Consider the following 18,340-nt stretch of genomic DNA (forward strand, 5'->3'; position numbering starts at 1 on the left):
ATGTGTAACTAACCTCTGAAACAGGGTGGGGATAGGGGGAAGAGTGCAAAACTTGAAGTACCTTGGCTAAGATAAAAATCACTGATTTGAAATTTGGCTTACCAGACACTGAAATCAGAGTTTGAACAATTTGAGTTTAGCCAAATCAGCTGCATACCAATTAAAAAATTTAATCTGGACTTTATAAGTCATATCATTTGAAATGTGTAAGGATACCTTACAAAATGATTTTAACATACCAAAAAACAAAACAAACCAAACCAGACAAGAACTATTATAACTACACTCAAGGGCATTAAAATAACACACTTAGATTTAAAAGCGAATTTCAAAATAGAAATATAAACTCTTTATAATAACCAAAAAGTAATTCTCAAAAAATGAAAAGCAGAAGATGGCAGAGGAGTAGGTGGACGTGGAGTATATCTTTCTCCATGGATACATCAGAAATACATCTTCAGACACAGAAGTGCATGCAGAACACCAGCTGAGAGCAGACAGGACTACCTGACTAGCAGAGAAGAATATATAGAACCACACAAAATTTGGTAGGATGAAGGAATGAGGGGGAAAAACAGGAGTCTTCGCAGGACTTGCCCTGCCCTTGGTGGGTGGGAAAACTGAAGCAGGGGTCCAATCCTCACATCCAGGCAAGTGTATGAGTCAGAGAAGAAACATTTAAGGCTGAAAGTGATACACCTGATCTGTGGCAGCTTAAATGGAATGAGAATCAGACAGTCCTTGCCGCAGCCACACACACTCTGAACAGGGATGCAGGTCCCGTGGACTTGCACAGCGGCTGGGAGCTGTAGTTTAGGGATTGTGGAGCAATTCCAGGGTGAGGGCTGCTGTTGACTGTGGAGAGATGGATGGAGCGGATGTGAGGGAGGAGATTGTGGTGGGAAATGCCTGTGGAGGAAAGCTGGGCAGACATGAAAGTAAGACAATACCGCTGAGTCACACATAGTGGGTGGAGTCATCAGCATCTCCTCTCTCCCCCACATGCCAGCATCAGCAGCTGAACAATAGAGAGGCTGGTCCATCCAATGCCTGACACACTGAACTACAGAGTAGGACTTCAGCGAGTGGGGCCTACCTATGTGCCTGATGTGCCAAACAACAGAGAAGGATCCCAGGCAATTGAACCCTCTAAGTGCCTGAACAGGTGGAGCTACGGAGAAAGACTGGTCAAGAAGGCCTTCTGATCGCCAGCTACAAGAGGCTTGAAAAAAGACTCTGATAGGGCCATAACTCCTGTGGCAGAGGCAGTCCATGTCCCTGCCACTTCCAGGGTCCCCACAAGCCAAGCAGCTGCACCATCTTCATGCTCAACTCTCACTGGGGCAGAGCTGCCACAGGCAAAAAAGTCCTGCATCTACGTGTACATGATTGCTTCAGTCATGTCCAACACTTTGTGACCCTGTAGACTGTGGCCTGCCAGCCTTCTATGTCAGGGGGTTCTCTAGGCAAGAATACTAGAGCATATTGGCCAATACTGGTTGCCATATCCTTCTAGAGCACTATATTTCCTGCTGCCCTAGCCGCCAACTCCCCTCAGTACCTGGTGCTGCCAGAACCCCCGTGACCCAAGCAGCTGCATCATTTCCACACCTTGCCCTCACAGGGGAAAATCCAAGTTTTCCAGGGCAGCCTCAGGAGCAAACTTCAGTGGATGACCCACAGGCATGCTGCTGCTTCTGCCGCTAAGTTGCTTCAGTCGTGTCCGACTCTGTGCGACCCCATAGACGGCAGCCCACCAGGCTCTCCCGTCCCTGGGATTCTCCAGGCAAGAGCACTGGAGTGGGTTGCCATTTCCTTCTCCAATGCATGAGAGTGAAAAGTGAAAGTGAAGTCTCTCAGTCCTGTCTGACTCTTAGCAACCCCATGGACTGCAGCCTACCAGAGGGGATTTTCCAGGCAAGAGTACTGGAGTGAGGTGCCATTGCCTTCTCCATCCACATGCATAGGTGGAAATAAAACCACAATTGAAACCCAGGGGCAGTGTAGCTAAGGAAGAAGATCTAAAACCTTCACATCAGCTGTACAAGCTGCTGATTAAATCCACACCATCAACTAGGCAGACTCTGTATCTATGGAACATATAAAAGGTCATTGAGAGCTGCCACAAAAGAAAACACACTAGTTCTGATAGCTGTGGACCTAGGAGGCAAAAACACAGAGTAGGACCAGATTAGAATCTGAGCTGCCCCACAGAAGGTCCAGAGATCAGCACAATGTTGGAGGGCAACCTAGGGAGGCAAGGTGGACTGTAATTCCCAGAGAGGGAAAGGGCTCTAACAGCAGTGACTCAAGAAAAACATTATTCTTATGTTTGATTTGTTCTGTAGATTCTTTTGGATTTTTTTTTCTTTCTTCCCCTCTTCTGTTGCAGTTGTCGATTTTATTGGCACTATGAAATCTAATGACGCTTTTGACCTTTTTTTTTTCCTTTTCCCTCAGTCACATATTTTATTGTTGTTATATAACTACCTCTATTTTGGGCTTTTGCAGCTCTGTGGAGTTTTCCTTTTTTTCTTTACTCTTTTTTAAATTTTTAATATTTTAAACCAATTATTATTTTTATATATTTTCCCCTTTGTTTGCTTTTCCTACTATTCTTTTCCCCTTGAAGTTAAACTTTAATGTATATAAATCTTCTTTATCTCTATTTCACTTTTCATATCTATTCTTTCTTTCCTTTCTTCTCAATATATTTGTTAGTTTTATTTACATTGCTTTATTCCCCATTTGGCCCCTCATTTTAGTTTTGTTTTCCCATTTGTGGTGCTTTAGTTAGTTTTGTTCTTAATTCAGTTCAGTTCAGTCACTCAGTCGTGTCCGACTCTTTGTGACCCCATGAATTGCAGCACACCAGGCCTCCCTGTCCATCACCATCTCCCGGAGTTCACTCAGACTCACGTCCATCGAGTCCGTGATGCCATCCAGCCATCTCATCCTGGGTCGTCCCCTTTTCCTCTTGCCACCAATCCCTCCCAGCATCAGAGTCTTTTCCAATGAATCAACTATTCACATGAGGTGGTCAAAGTACTGGAGTTTCAGCTTTAGCATCATTCCTTCCAAAGAAATCCCGGGGTTGATCTCCTTCAGAATGGACTAGTTGGATCTCCTTGCAGTCCAAGGGACTCTCAAGAGTCTTCTCCAACACCACAGTTCAAAAGCATCAATTCTTCGGCGCTCAGCCTTCTTCACAGTCCAACTCTCACATCCATACATGACCACAGGAAAAACCATAGCCTTGACTAGACGGACCTTAGTCAGCAAAGTAATGTCTCTGCTTTTGAATATACTATCTAGGTTGGTCATAAACTTTTTTCCAAGGCGTAAGTGTCTTTTAATTTCATGGCTGCAGTCACCATCTGCAGTGATTTTGGAGCCCCAAAACATAAAGTCTGACACTGTTTCCACTGTTTCCCCATCTATTTCCCATGAAGTGATGGGACCAGATGCCATGATCTTCGTCTTCTGAATGTTGAGCTTTAAGCCAACTTCTTTGCTCTCTTCTTTCACTTGCATCAAGAGGCTTTTTAGTTCCTCTGCACTTTCTGCCATAAGGGTGGTGTCATCTGCATATCTGAGGTTACTGATATTTCTCCCTGCAATCTTGATTCCAGCTTGTGTTTCTTCCAGCCCAGCGTTTCTCATGATGTACTCTGCATAGAAGTTAAATAAGCAGGGTGACAATATACAGCCTTGACGTACTCCTTTTCCTACTTGGAACAAGTCCGTTGTTCCATGTCCAGTTCTAACTGTTGCTTCCTGACCTGCATACAGATTTCTCAAGAGGCAGGTTAGGTGGTCTGGTATTCCCATCTGTTTCAGAATTTTCCACAGTTTATTGTGATCCACACAGTCAAAGGCTTTGGCATAGTCAGTAAAGCAGAAATAGATGTTTTTCTGGAACTCTCTTGCTTTTTCCATGATCCAGCAGATGTTGGCAATTTGATCTCTGGTTCCTCTGGCTTTTCTAAAACCAGCTTGAACATCAGGGACTTCACAGTTCATGTATTGCTGAACCCTGGCTTGGAGAATTTTGAGCATTACTTTACTAGCATGTGAGATGAGTGCAATTGTGTGGTAGTTTGAGCATTCTTTGGCTTTGCCTTTCTTTGGATTGGAATGAAAACTGACCTTTCCAGTCCTGTGGCCACTGCTGAGTTTTCCACATTTGCTGGCATATTGAGTGCAGCACTTTCACAGCATCATCTTTCAGGATTTGAAATAGCTCAACTGGAATTCCATCACCTCCACTAGCTTTGTTCGTAGTGATGCTTTCTCAGGCCCACTTGACTTCATATTCCAAGATGTCTGGGTCTAGATTAGTGATCACACCATCATGACTATCTGGGTCGTGAAGATCTTTTTTCTTATCTCTTCTTGCTATTCTTTGGAACTCTGCATTCAGGTGCTTATATCTTTCCTTTTCACCTCTCTTCTTTTCACAGCTATTTGTAAGGTTTCCCCAGACAGCCATTTTGCTTTTTTGCATTTCTTTTCCATGGCGATGGTCTTGATCCCTGTCTTCTGTACAATGTCATGAACCTCATTCCATAGTTCATGAGGCACTCTATCTATCAGATCTAGGCCCTTAAATCTATTTCTCACTTCCACTGTATAATCATAAGGGATTTGATTTAGGTCATACCTGAATGGTCTAGCAGTTTTCCCTATTTTCTTCAGTTTGAGTCTGAATTTGGCAATAAGGAGTTCATGATCTGAGCCACAGTCAGCTCCTGGTCTTGTTTTTGTTGACTGTATAGAGCTTCTCCATCTTTGGCTGCAAAGAATATAATCAATCTGATTTTGGTGTTGACCATCTGGTGATGTCCATGTGTAGAGTCTTCTCTTGTGTTGTTAGAAGAGGGTGTTTGCTATGAACAGTGAATTCTCTTGGCAAAACTCTATTAGTCTTTGCCCTGCTTCATTAGGTATTCCAAGGCCAAATTTGCCTGTTACTCCAGGTGTTTCTTGACTTCCTACTTTTGCATTCCAGTCCCCTATAATGAAAAGGACATCTTTTTTTGGGTGTTAGTTCTAAAAGGTCTTGTAGGTCTTCATAAAACTGTTCAACTTCAGTTTCTTCAGTGTTACTGGCTGGGCATAGACAGACTTGGATTACCATGATATTGAATGGTTTGCCTTGGAAACGAACAGAGATCCTTCTGTCGTTTTTGAGATTGCATCCAAGTACTGCATTTTGGACTCCTTTGTTGACCATGATGGCTACTCCATTTCTTCTGAGGGATTCCTGCCCACAGTAGTAGATATAATTGTCCTCTAAGTTAAATTCACCCATTATAGTCCATTTTAGTTCGCTGATTCCTAGAATGTCGATGTTCACCCTTGCCATCTCTTGTTTGACCACTCCCATTTTGCCTTGATTCATGGACCTGACATTCCAGGTTCCTATGCAATATTGCTCTTTACAGCATCTAGAGAGTATCAAATAGTGAGAATTCACACAAAGGAAACCACTTGAATACAAGATCTGGCATGACCCAACCACCAGTAGCACCATGTTCAGGATACCTCATCTAGAAACAAAGCAAAAATATGAACCCAATCATCAGCAGACAGGATTACCACCACCCTCAGCCTTGATCTTCAGAGGAGAAGGAAACAAACAAAAAACCTCAGCAAAAATCTCACCATATACAAAGCTTACACAAACCACTGAACCAAACTTAGGAGGGCAGAAACCAAAAGGAGAAAGAATTCAACCCTGAAGCCAGGGAAAAGGAGAGAGACCTCAAATACAATAAGTTTAAAAAAAAATCATGAAAAGGCAAAGGAATACTAAAATGAAGGAACAAACCAGAATCACAGAAGTCCAAATACATGACAAGGAAATTGCAAAACTGCCTGAAAAATAATTTAGAATAATGATAGTAAAGATGATCAAAAACCTTGAAAACAAAATGGAGAAAATGCAAGAATCAATTAAAAGAGACCTAGAAGAATTAAAGAATAAACATGTAGAGACAAACAACACAATTACTGAAGCTAAAATTACTCTAGAAGGAATCAATAGCAGACTATCTGAAGCAGAAGAATGAATCAATCAGTGAGTTGGAAGATAAAATGGTGGAAATAACTTCTGAAGAGCAGAATTAAGTAAAAAGAATGAAAACATTCTTTTGAAATGTCCTAGAGTCTCAGAGAACTCTAGAACAATATCAAATGAGCAACATTCGAATTATAGGGGTCCCAGAAGAAGAAGAGAGAAAGAAAGGGTATGACAAAATTTTTGAAGAGATTATAGTTGAAAATTTACCAACATGGGAAAGGAAATAATCAATAAAGTTCAAGAGGCATGAAGGAAGAGTCCCTTACAAAATAAACCCAAAGAGAAACACACCAAGACACATACTAATCAAACTAACCAAGACTAAACACAAAGAAAGAATATTAAAAGCAACAAGGGAGAAGCAACAAGTAACATACAAGGGAAACTCAATATGCTTAACAGCTGATCTTTCAGCAGAAACTGTGCAGTCCAGAAGGGCATGGCAGGATTTATTTAAAGTACTGAAAGGGAAAATCTACAATCAAGATTACTATACCCAGAAAGGATCTCATTCAAAAGTGATGGAGAAATAAAAAGCTCTTCAGATAAGCAAAAGAGAATTCCATACCACCAAACCAGCTTTACAACAAACGTTAAACAAACTTATATAGTCAAGAAATACAAGAGAAGAAAAGATGATCTACAAAATCAACCCTAAACAATTAAGAAAATGGCAATGCTGCTGCTGCTAAGTCACTTCAGTCGTGTCTGACTCTGTGCGACCTCATAGACGGCAGCCCACCAGGCTCTCCCGTCCCTGGGATTCTCCAGGCAAGAACACTGGAGTGGGTTGCCATTTCCTTCTCCAATGCATGAGAGTGAAAAGTGAAAGTGAAGTCACTCAGTCATGTCCAACTCTTAGTGACCCCATAGACTGCAGCCTACCAGGCTCCTCCGCCCATGGGATTTTCCAGGCAAGAGTACTGGAGTGGGGTGCCATTGCCTTCTCCAAAGAAAATGGCAATAGGAGCATATATATCAATAATTACTTAAAATATAAATGTATTAAATGCTCGAACCAAGACACAGACTGGCTGAATGGATACAGAAAAAAAGACACATATATGCTGTCTACAAGAAACCCACTTCAGACCTCAAGAGACATATAGTCTGAAAGAGAGAGCATGGAAAAATATATTCCATGCAAATAGAAAGCAAAAGAAAACTGAAGTAGCAATCCTAATATCAGACAAAATAGACCTTAAAATAAAGAAGATTACAAGAGATAAGGAAGGACACTACATAATGATCAAGGGATCAATCCAAGAGGAAGATATAACAATTGTAATATCTATGCACCCAACATAGGAGCATCTCAATACATAAGACAAACACTAACAGACATAAAAGGAGAAATTGACAGTAACACAATAATAGTAGGAAACTTTATTACCCCACTCACACCAATGGACAGAGCATCAAAACAGAAAATTAATAAGGAAATACAAGTCTTAAAAAATACATTAGGTAACATGGATCTCATTGATATCTTCAGGACTTTTCATCCAAATGCAGAAGAATACACCTTCTCAAGTGCACATGGAACATTCTTCAGGATAGATCACATCTTGGGTCACAAATCAAACCTCAGTAAATTTAAGAAGATTGAAATCGTATCAATCATCTTCTCTGAGCACAATGCCACGAGACTAGATATTAATTACAAGAAAGAATCTGTAAGAAACACAAACACATAGAGATTAAACAAAATGTTTCTAAATAACCAACGGGTTACTGAAGAAATCAAAAGCAAAGCAAAAAATTTCTAGAAACAAATGACAATGAAAATACGACAATTCAAAACATGTGGGATGCAGCAAAAGCAGTTCTAAGATGGAAGTATACACCAGTGCAATCCTACCTCAAGAAACAAGAAAAACACTGAATCGACAACCTAACTTTACACCTAAAACAACTGGAAAAAGAAGAACAAAAAACCCTCCGAATTAGTAGACAGAAAGAAATCACGAAGATTTGAGCAGAAATAAATGAAAAAGAAATGAAAGAAACAATAGTAAAGATTAATAAGAATAAAAGCTGGTTCTTTGAGAAGACAGACATAATTGACAACATTTTAGCCAGACTCATCAAGAAAAAAAGAGAGAAAAATCAAATCAACAAAACAGGAAATGATAGAGATGTTAGAACAGACAATGCAGAAATACAAAAGATTATTAGAGACTACCATGAACAACCATACAATAAATTGCTATACAATTATAGCAATAAAATGGTAACATGGAAGAAATGGACAGATTCTTAGAAAAGTTCAATTTTCCAAGACTGAACCAGGAAAAAATAGAACTTATGAACAACCCAGTTATAAGCAATGAAATTGAAGCTGTGATCAAAAATCCCCCCCCCAAAACAAAAGCCTAGGACCAGATGGCTTCACGGGAGAATTCTATCAAACGTTTAGAGAAGAGCTAATGCCTATCCTTCTGAAACTCTTTCAAAAATTTGCAGAGGAAGGAATACTTTCAAACTCATTCTATGAGGCCACCATCACCCTGATACCAAAACCAAAGACAACACACAAAAAAGAAAACTACAGGTCAATATCACTGATGAACATAGATAGAAAAATCCTCAACAAAATTTTAGCAAACAGAATTCAGCAACACATCAAAAAGCTCATACATCATGATCAAGTTGGGTTTATTCCAGGGACACAAGATTTCTTCAATGTACGCAAATCAATCCATGTGATACACCATATGAACAAATTGCAAGATAGAAACCATATGACAATCTCAATAGATGCAGAAAAAGCCTTTGACAAAATTCAGCACCCATTTATGATTAAAACTCTTCAAAAAATGGGTATAAAAGGAATCTACTTCAACATAGTAAAGGCCATATATGATAAACCTATGACCGACATTATTCTCAATGGTGAAAACTGAAAGCATTCCCCCTAAGATCAGGAACAAGACAAAGGTGACCAGTTTCCCCACTATTATTCAACATAGTTCTGGATGTCCTAACTACAGCAATCAGAGAAAAGAAAGAAGTGGAAGGAATCCAGATCGGAAAAGAAGTAAAGCTTTCACTGTTTGCAGACATGATACTATACACAGAAAACCCTAAAGATAGTATCAGAAAATTACTAGCGCTAATTAGTGAATTTAGCAAAGGTGCAGGATACAGAATCAATACACAAAATCAGTTGCATTTCTATATACTAACAATAAAAATTCAGAAGGAGAAATAATGGTATTAATTCCATTCACCATTGCAACAAAAAGAATTAAATATCTAGGAATAAACTTACCTAAGGAGACAAAAGAAAATCATAATATTTTCTGTACACACAAAATCATAAGATGCTAATGAAAGAAATCAAAGATGACATAAACAAATGAAGAAATATTCCATGTTCCTGGGTAGGAAGAAGGAATATTGTGAAAATGGCTATACTACCAAATGCAATCTACAGATTCAGTGTGATCCCTATCAAACTACAATGACATTTTTCACAGAACTAGAACCAAAAATTTCACAATTCATATGGAAACACAAAACTGAAAAGCACACTAAAATGCTTCAAAAATTTAGTGTTGTTGTGTTACTCAGTTGTGTCCAGGGAAATTTACTGAGAGGTATATAAGTTCAAAAACTCAGTAAATACCAAAGAAAATTAACAAAAAGAAATCAAACATAAGCACACGATAGTCAGCTGCTGAAAACCAAAATGAGTTGAAAATATTGAAAAGAACAAAGAGAAAAATAACATATCACATGCAGTGAACAATGATTCAAACGACCCAAATTATCATGGACCTCACATTAGACACAATGGAAGCTACAAGATGGTAGAAAAATAGTTTTCTAATGCCAGAGGAAAAAATCTGTCAATCCCAATTTCATCACTTATTTACCAGTCACCTTTGCTACTCAACTTCTTTATCTGGAAGCTCTTTAATTTTTTATCTATACTCACTCTTATAGTCAAAGCTGTGGTTTTTCCAGTAGCCATGTATGGATATGAGAGTTGGACCATAAAGAAGGCTGAATGCTGAAGAATTGATGCTTTTGAACTGTGGAGTTGGAGATGACTCTTGAGAGTCCCTTGGACTGCAAGGAGATCCACCCAGTCCATCCTAAAGGAGATCAGTCCTGGGTGTTCTTTGGAAGGGCTGATGCTGAAGCTGAAACTCCACCTGATGTGAAGAACTGATTCATTAGAAAAGACCCTGATGCTGGGAAAATTGAAGCAGGAGAAGGGGATGACAGAGGATGAGATGGTTGGATGTCATCACCTAATCAATGGACATGAATTTGAGCAGGCTCTGGGAAATGGTAAAGGACAGGGAAGCCTGGTCTGCTGCAGTCCATGGGGTCAAAAAGAGTCAGACATGACTGAACGACTGAACCACAACAACAAGACTCACTCCTAGATGGTGTCATTTCAGTTTCATTTCACCTATTACCCATGATGCACAAATATATGTCTACAGTCAAATATGAACTGAAATCTTGTATATCTAACTCCACACCTCTATCAAGATGTCTTTAAGTTTCCAGAAATCAATAAAATCAAAACTGAACTAAACTTCCCCTTCTGATTGCTCCACAAACTATATTTTCCATATCAGTTGACAGTGGTTTGAGTCCTATTTCATTCCCTCTCACATTTCATGCACATTTTGTAAACTAATTATAGTGGCTTTACCTTAAAATTATTTCTGAATTTGGATTCTGACTACTTACATTCTCCCAATGCTACTGTACTGGTCCAGCCATCAGCATCTCTTATCTATAATACTGTTTTCACCCTTGTGTCTTCCTATCTTACCTCTCTAACCTATTTTCACCAAAACACCCAGATGTCTTTCTCTTTTTCCTATTATGTTCTGATGTCCTTTGATTGACATTTTGAGAAATAATGTATTCTTACATCCTTGAAAATACTGCCATCCTATTTCTTTCCTTGTTCTTTCAATATATTATCAGAGATGTACACACCCAGTATGAATTTTACTGTACTTTATTTGGTAATTATTTCTAAAGGTCCCATAGATCCCACATGCATGATTCTGTATAGGAATGAAATTGCACATCATTCAGGTCTATTTCTAATTTCAGGTGTCCCAGTAGAACCCCTTTCTTCAATTTTTCAACTGGGTAATAATCCAATGTGCCTAGCTCATAGCCCACAAGATAGTGACTGGTGAAGTTTAAAGTACTTGTATTAAAACAGAATAATATTTTTTAAAAAGCTACAATGTAGTTATGTTCAGCATGTACTAACATTAGACTAAATTTTCTGTGTACCTCTTCTAAGCAACAGCCACATGAGAAACAATTTAATTACTGTAATTTAAAAATAAGGAAGATGTGACAGATAAAGATTAAGCAAGTTGGCCAAATATACAAGCTGAAAATTGTTGACCTAGAGATTATCACATTAAGCAAAGAATGTCAGAGAGAAAGACAAATACCGTATGACTTCACTCATATGTAGAATCTAAAATACAACACAAATGAACCCATCTACTGAACAGAAACAGACTCAAGGACATAAAGAACACACTCGTGGTTGCCAAGGGGTAAAGGCATTGGAAGAAAGGACTGGAAGGTTGGGGCCAGCAAATGCAAACTAATATACAGAATGGATACACAACAAGGTCCTACTATATACCACAGAAAACTATATTCAATATCCTATTACAAACCAAAATGGAAAAAATATGAAAAAAAAATATATATGCCGGGGGGGCGCTCCGCAGAAAGAGAGAGGCAGTGGAACTTCCCTCAGCAAAGCCGAGGGGTCCCGAGGAGAGGTGAGCCTGCTGTCCGCCAACCCAGCCCCTCAGCGAGCGAGAGACAATCAGACGCGACAGGGGTTCCGTCTAAGCAGTTCCGGTTTATTGTTGTAAGCTCTTGGTTTTTAAAGGCAAGCAGGGAGGGGTTTGTGAGGGACTTTCCATAGTTGCTCCAATCACATTAAAGGTCAAATCATCATGTGCCATCATTATAACAGGAGTCTATGGTGATCACGCACTGTCTACGTGCACAGAAATCAAGAGAGCCAATCAAAAGTTTTGACAGACAACTTAGGCCGCGCCCTCATCTCTTCCGCCAGGTGCCATCTTAGCTCTAAACTGCAAAGCTAGCCCTTCTTTTTTAAGGTTTCCCATTTAGGGCCCCACATATATATATATACACACACACACAGAACTGAATCACTTTGCTGTACAGCAGAAATTAACACAACATTGTAAATCAACTAGACTTCAATTGTTGTTTTTCAGTTACTCTGTCATGTTCAACTTTTTGCGACCCCATGGACTGCAGCACACCAGGCTTCCCTGTCCTTCAATAAAAAATAAAAATATTAAATACCCTGTACTACTAGAACTTTTATACACTGCCATTAGAAGCATAAATTGGTGCAATCACTATGGAAGTACACACTATTTAGTAAATCGAACATATACATTCCCTGTAACCCAGCACTTTTACTCTTTAGCATCTACTCAAAGGAACTTTTAGTTATGATCACTGAAATACATGGACCTTTAGAAAATCACCAAAAGTGGAAACAACCCAAATCTCTGTCTGGTAGACTGGATAAACTATGACAGATTAATAATGGAATACTACATTCAACAATAAGAATAAAAACCTACAATTATATGCAATAACAATGGCAAACATTGCTGCATGATTACATTTCTACAAAGTTAAAAAATAAAAGAAACTACCTTATGTTGTTAGAAATCAAAATAGTGCTTTATTTTGAGGGAGGGTAATGATCAGAAGGGACACCAGAAGGAATTCTCACAAGAGAACAGTCAGTATTTTTTAAATTAATTAATTAATTTTAATTGGAGGCTAATTACTTTATAATATTGTAGTGGTTTTTGCCATACATTGACATGAATCAGCCATGGGTGTACATATGTTCCCCATCCTGAACCCCTTCCCATCTTTGTGTTTTAGTTACATGGATAAGCTCATTTTGTAAAGATTCTTGGAGCTGTATTTCCTTTTTGTTTTACATTATACATATACTATACTTTAAAAAAATATAAAAAAAGAAATGTGCTTCCATGGGTAAATGGGATGAACTGTGACACATACAGATAATGTACTATTATTTAGCACTAAAAAGAAGTAAGCTATTTAGCCATGAAAAGATATAGAAGAAGCTTAATTGCATTTACTGTCTGAAAGAGTTAATCTGCAAAGACTAAATCCCATATGACTTCTGGAAAAGGCAAAATGTTGCAGACAAAGGAAAGATCACTGGTTATGAGGCAAAGGGGGAAGGAAAAGTGAACAGAGACCGCGTAAAGGGCTTTTTAGACCAGTGAGAATGATCTGTATGCTAATAATGGATATATGTGATCATGGTGATGGTTTAGTAGCTAAGTCGTGTCTGACTCTTGGGACCCCATGGATTGTAGCCCACCAGGCTCTTCATTCATGGGGTTCTCCAGGCAAGAATACTGGAGTGGTTGCCATTTCCTTCTCCAGTTTGCCAAAATCCATAGAATGTACAACATCAAGTGTGAAATCTATGGACTTTGGGTGATCTTGAGGTCAATATAGGTAGGTTCATCCTTGGTAAATAAAATATAATAAAATAACATCTGAGTGAGGAACACTGATGATGGGGGAAGCCACACAATTGTAGAGACAGGGAAGATATGGGAAACTGCTGTAGTTTTTTGTAAACCTAATACTTCTTTTAAAAAATGGTAGTCTTAAAAAAATGATATTTTTTTTAAAGATAAGAGTTTTTAATGGAAAGGATAATTAACTTGAATGCATAAAATAGTGACCAGTCATTTAATACACACTACAAGGTAAAAGAAATGAGAAGTTTCCTGGTTTAGTATAAACCACAATTTCCAGGGAGATAAAAGGACTCTTCCAGTTATTTAACTCACATGACTAGAACTGAAATTGGGAAAACTCTTCTAGCACTAGTACATTATTTCCTTTAAGTTCTAGTTACAATCATATTTTAAAGTTTCAAACAGTCCTTTGTCAGAGTATATCAGGGAACAGATGAGATGCAATAAGGTGAGATTTTGCCAGATATCAAGTTAATCACCAGTAGCAACTTTTATGTGCAACACCATTTTGAAGCCATGAGGAATCTTAAATAATCTGCCTAATTACTTATAGGGAGAAATAATTATAAAAGTCAAATATGGGCTCCATACACATATTTTCTTAAAAAAAAAAAAAAAGATACTGATCGGAAGATATATTCAAGAAAACAGGATAAAATTAACTACTGTCTTTTCATTGTGATGACAATTATTATACATAATGTTAAATTTCATTACATTTATTTTAAACAATTTCATTTAAAACATGTTCAAAATATAAACTTTCCTTAACACTTTGTGTAGAAAAGGAAAAATGTAAGAGTTTTTATTTGAGTTCCAAAAATAACAAGGGATTATTCTGAATGTCTTGAAATAACATTCAAAGTAGATGAGAAATACCTAACTTCTTATGTTTGCATCTTGACAGTGCACTTCAGGGAAATCATATTTTATGATGTGAATATGGTGTTGAGAATTTGTACTTTGAATTATATTTTAGGACTCATAATCATAGCTTCCTCTTTTATGCCTCTAGGCTTGTTCTTTTCCCAGAGAAAACAAAAAAGAGAGTGAGTGTTTAATTGAATAAATAAAACATAAACCTAACCATTTGAAATGAGTTCAATATTTCTCTTTCATTGATGAATCAGTATTTTTGGTGAACTATATTCAGTAAATATAGTAATCAAGCTAAGGAATATAACAGATTTCATGTTAAATCTCATTTTAGAAAAATTTCCTGACAATCTTTACATTGGTAGTGTTTTAAAACAATAAGCTCTATTGCATCAATGTCCACACTATCGGGTGGGGAATAAAGGATAAAAGAGTAATTCAGTACTTAGCACAGAGGGTGAAAACTGCTGCCACAGTAATTGTTCTTTGCTGATATATCTTTTCAGAGGCATATTTTGCTGCCCCAAAAGAATAGTTCTACTTGGTGAGCATTCTACCTTGGAGGTAAAAAGCAGTGCCAGCATTCACATAAATGACAGTCCTCTGGGTATTAGATCTTAAATACCAAAACAGGGCTCCAAGCCCAAAATAGATTACTTGCCTCTTAGGGATATTTGTAATTTATTCACAGAATACTAAGCTTTTCATGATTTTTTCTAGAGATATATCAAAAATATAAATAGCACAATGACATATAATTTTAAATGAGCCCTGAAGTATAAATGAGAATTTTTAATCTATAAATTAGAAACAGGTTGACAGACAGAAAACATGCTTACCAAACGGAAAAGGGAGGGAGTAAATTAGGAGTTTGGGATTAGCAGACACAAACTACTATATATAAAATATACCAACTACAAGGTCTTACTGCATAGCACAGGAAACCATTTTCAATATACTGTAATAAACTATAAAGGAAAATATTGAATATATGTGTATGTATTTACCTGAATCACTTTACAGAAACTAAATCACATCAGAAACTAACACATTATAAATTAACTACATTTCAATTTTTTAGAAAGTAAAATACATGAGAGCTTTTGTCCTTGAAATTGGGAAGAAATAGAGGTGATAATAAACAAAGGGAGAATCATCAAAATGGCACAAGAAGACAGGGGAAAGTGCTGAAGGCATATCACCTCCAAGTAATCAGATATTATTTTACCTAGGACAAGCAGTGCACATTAATAGAAATTTTCTTGTAAAGGGATTTACTATTCCTTTTTCTTACTTATAGGCTATGAAACTTTGTTTCTTCAATTGTCACAATCATTGGAAATTGGTTTACAGTCATTTCAAATTTCTGAGTTGACTGAAGAAGCACCTCATAAAGCATTAAAAACCCACTGCCTCAGACATTGAGTCAAATCTGTTCCACATTAAATTTCATTTTCTCTCTCCCATTTCAAAATATACTCCAACTCATACTTTCAATACTTTTGAGGTTTACTGTTTTATTACTGCTACTTCCTACACTCATTGCTGTTTCACCAAAATTTATTACTATCTCTCATATACATTTATTTCCTTCTACAAGGCAAATTCCTGAGCCTGGGAAATGGTACTTTTGTAAATAACCTGAATTTGTGGTAAATGTGGGCACTATTTTTAGAGGTAAAAACATTGAAGAGATTTGAGTAAGGAAATATTTTTTCCTCAATTTTATTCTCAAACAGGGAAAACCTCTGTTGTGAACAGAGAGATTAGAGACAGAAATAGCCTTCTTATCTTGCATGTTGTGCAAAAGTGAAATGACAAATAGCAAATCCATTTTCAGTTAATCTCAGAGAAGATAACACTCACAGATTAAAACAACAACAAAGCAGTTGCCCAAAGCAGGGAAGTACAGATAGTCCTAAGAAAGTAGTGAGGATATGGGGTGATTCAGCACAAGAGTGAGCCCAGTGGCAGGAGATATAACACAATACTAGCAAAAAGTTTGCTGAGAAATTTGAACATTTGGATGACAAATATACCTTTCTGAGCTGACCAGAAGAAGGAATGGAAAAATTTTCTGGCCTGGTATATCTTGAAGAAATTGAATTCATCATTAAATGTTTTGCCGAAGTAAACCCCAGCCTTAGGTGTCTCTGCAGGGAATTCTTCCAAAACTTAAAATGTAGAAAATAGATTTGCCATTTACTTCTTTGAAAATTAAAATAAAGGCTTTCAACTCATTTTATGAAGAAGCCAACATGAAAAGACCATTGTGATTTCTTAGTTAAAAAGTTAAGAATCAGATAGGCTTGTTAACGATACCATTTGAGCCTATGTCTTCAGTTTACCCAGCAAATAATACATAACTCAATCCCGTTCCTGACTGTCCATAAATTAAATTTCATAAATTAAATTGAGAATCCTCTATTCTAATCTTTGCAGTTGTTACTGAGAAGCTTCCTTCATCATTATTACCAAACCTAAAAATAAATAAAAAATTGAGAACATTTGCCAGGTATCATAAAAAATGAATGCCAGATTGGGTATATTACTGCTGCTGATTATGCTTTAAATTTGGAATCTTGTAAGGGTCTATATTTTGCTTTTTTTTTTTTTTTTGGCATTTCTTTTACATGGGGATGGTCTTGATCCCTGAATAGCTATGAAAAAGAGAAGAGAAAATCAAAGGAGAAAAGGAAAGATATAAGCATCTGAATGCAGAGTTCCAAAAAATAGCAAGAAGAGATCCAGCGGATGTTGGCAATTTGATCTCAGGAGTGGGAACTTATGTACACCCGTGGCAGATTCATGTTGATGTATGGCAAAACCAATACAGTATTGTAAAGTTTAAAAAAAAAGAAAAGAAAAAAAGAAAGCATCACTATGGACAAAGCTAGTGGAAAGCTAGATGGAATTCCAGTTGAGCTATTTCAAATCCTGAAAGATGATGCTGTGAAATTGCTGCACTCAATATGCCAGCAAATTTGGAAAACTCATCAGTGGCCACAGGACTGGAAAAGGTCAGTGTTCATTCCAATCCCAAAGAAAGGCAATGCCAAAGAATGCTCAAACTATCGCACAATTGCACTCATCTCACACACTAGTAAATTAATGCTCAAAATTCTCCAAGCCAGGCTTCAGCAGTACATGAACCATGAATTTCCAGATGTTCAAGCTGGTTTTAGAAAAGGCAGAGGAACGAGATCAAATTGCCAACATCCGCTGGATCATGGAAAAAGCAAGAGAGTTCCAGAAAAACATCTACTTCTGGTTTATTGACTATACCAAAGCTTTTGACTGTGTGGATCACAATAAACTGTGGAAAATTCTGAAAGAGATGGGAATACCAGACCACCTGACCTGCTTCTTGAGAAACCTATATGCAGGTCAGGAAGCAACAGTTAGAACTGGACATGGAACAACAGACTGGTTCCAAATAGGAAAAGGAGTACATCAAGGCTGCATATTTTCACCCTGCTTATTTAACTTCTATGCAGAGTACATCATGAGAAACTCTGGGCTGGAAGAAGCACAAGCTGGAATCAAGATTTCTGGGAGAAATATCAGTAACCTCAGATATGCAGATGACACCACCCTTATGGCAGACAGTGAAGAGGAACTCAAAAGCGTCTTGATGAAAGTGAAAGAGGAGAGTGAAAAAGTTGGCTTAAAGCTCAACATTCAGAAAACGAAGATCATGACATCCAGTCCCATCACTTCATGGAACTAGATGGGGAAACAGCATCAGACTTTATTTTTTTTGTGCTCCAAATCACTGCAGATGGTGACT

This window comes from Oryx dammah, unplaced genomic scaffold (genome assembly GCF_014754425.2).
Source record: "Oryx dammah isolate SB20612 unplaced genomic scaffold, SCBI_Odam_1.1 HiC_scaffold_18, whole genome shotgun sequence".
Taxonomy (NCBI): Eukaryota; Metazoa; Chordata; class Mammalia; order Artiodactyla; family Bovidae; genus Oryx; species Oryx dammah.